Here is a 2,500-nt window from a genome sequence, read left to right as displayed (position 1 = left end):
ATCATGACAATACTCAAACCCTTTCACCAACTCAGAAAGGGATATCATCATCACCAGCCGTTAATAGTCCACAGCAGAACAAAAGCCTCAGACCTTCCACTTTGCGTCTGTTTATTGTCTTACTGTGCCCATCCCGCAACCACTCTTAGTTCGTCAATCCATCGTCTTCTTTTCCTTAAAGGTCTATCTACCGAGTCATCAGCAGCCATTGCCTGGCCCTCCTTGGTCCTAGCTTGGGTGGAGAGGGGGCTTGGGCGCTGATCATATGTGCATATGGTCAGTCTCCAGGGCATTGGTCCTAGCTTGAGTGGAGAGGGGTGCTTGGGTTGTAGCTTAGCAAATAATAATAATAATAATATATGGTCCTGCTTGCTGGGGCAATGTCACTGTCCCTTGCCTCAGCCATTCATGATCGGCCTTTACACCTTCAAACAACCTGTGTTTATAACAGTGGTACCATTGACACCAGCGTGGGTCGCCCTCGGTCTTGAGTCCTGATTCCTGACTGAGCACCGGAGGAGCTGAAGAAATAACCTTCATTTTACAGGGTCTAAAGTGACGGCAATCAAGATTGATGAACAGGAAAAGGTAGAGTTTGATGGTAAAAAGCTATTTCCAGGAGCCACGTCTCTTTACCACAGAGTGGAGGGACTTCCAAACTCCATCCATCAGCTTAGGTGGGGGTGGGGGTGGGGGGGGGGGGAGGAGGAGGATAAGAAGAAGATGGAGGGGTTTAGGAAAAATTAGAATAAGACGAAGATAGCGTAGTTTGAGAAGTAGTAGTTTTGGAAAAATCAGAAGATGATGGATTAGTTCAGAAAAAATTAGGATAACGAAGATGGCGTTGAAGTTTAGGAAAATTTTGAAGCAGAAAGTGAAGTTTAGAAAAAAAAAATCAAAAGATGGAAAAGAATAGAACAAAAGATGGATATGGGGAAGTTTTAAAAAATCAGAGAAAGAAGAAAAAAGAAATTTGGAAATATTACCATAGGACGAAAAAGATGGAGAATTTTTGGATAAAAATTCAGAAGAAGAAGAAGAAGAAGAAGAAGAAGAAGAAGAAGAAGAAGAAGAAGAAGAAGAAGAAGAAGAAGAAGATGTACTTTCGAAAAAAACAAGATGGAGAAGTTCACATAGATAAAGATAAAAGTTTAGAAAAAAAAACAGATGATGATGATGATGATGATGTTTCGAATTGAAGAAGAAAAAGGTTCAGAAAAAAATGAAGAAAATAGAGCAGTTTAGAAAAATAAATAAAAGATATAGAAGTTTAGAAAAAATCAGATGATGGAGAAGAAGAAGAAGAAGAAGAAGAAGAAGAAGAAGAAGAAGAAGAAGAAGAAGAAGAAGAAGAAGAAGAAGAAGAAGAAGAAGAAGAGGAAGAGGAAGAGGAAGAAGAAGAAGAAGAAGAAGAAGAAGATTAGAAAATAAATCTTTTGAAAAAAGATGAAGTTTAGAAAAAAAACAAGTTGGAAATAGAAGGATATATAAAGACGAACGAGCAGGAAAAATAGCATAAATTATTGTTGAAAGAAAAAACAGAAACAGATAAAACTAGAAGGGAATAAACAAATAAATGTGAAATAAACTTAAAAGTTAAAGAGAAGCCCAAAATAGGAAAAAAAAAACTAGATAAAAATGGTAAAAATTATATACCAAAATGAGATTAGATTGAAAATATACAACCAAATTCTATGAAAAAAAAAATCAATATATAGAAAAGAATGAATCTCTTGAAAACAATAAACTCTAGATAAACTGAGACAATAAAAAGTGAATATTGAATAGTGAAATAATATTGGCAAACTTAAAAGCACGGATCGGATTAATAATATCAATAGAAAAAAAAATCGTAGAATAAAAAAACTAAAAAAAAGTACCCTGATAATAAAAAGAATAAATTGGATTGGAAAAAGGAAGACAAATAAATTAGAAAGAAAAGATGAATAGTTTCGAAATATAATTTTTAGACAAATGAAAAGAAAATAGTAAGTGAATCTGGAAAGGCATTAAGAAATAAGTAAGCAAAGTGACAAAGGAAAAACAAACAGTAATAAAATATAATAAAGGAAAGATTAATAAAATATAATAAAAGAAAGGTGAAAATACAAATATTGCAAACTTTAGGAAAGAAAACTTAAAATTAAGAACAAAATAAAATAGGAATTTGTAAAATAAGTAGACAGGATGGCAAATGAAAAACATAAAAAAAAATAACAGATAATGAAGAGAATGTGAGGATGAAAACAATAAGTGAGGAAAGAAAATTAGGAAATTAATAAAAATGGCCCTTGAAAATAAGTAGGCAAAATGGCAAATGAAAAATATATAAGAAAAATAACAGATAACGAATGAAAGGTGAATATGAAAACGATAGGGGAGAAAAGAAAACTGGAAATTAAGAAAAAAATGAAACAGGCATTTGAAAATGGCGAATAAAAAACAAAATGAAATAAAGGGAAAATAAAGGAGAAATGGGAATGGAAACTATACAAACGTG

The sequence above is a fragment of the Palaemon carinicauda genome, chromosome 25 (assembly GCF_036898095.1).
Source record: "Palaemon carinicauda isolate YSFRI2023 chromosome 25, ASM3689809v2, whole genome shotgun sequence".
Taxonomy (NCBI): domain Eukaryota; kingdom Metazoa; phylum Arthropoda; class Malacostraca; order Decapoda; family Palaemonidae; genus Palaemon; species Palaemon carinicauda.
Note: the sequence above shows the minus strand (reverse complement) of the source record.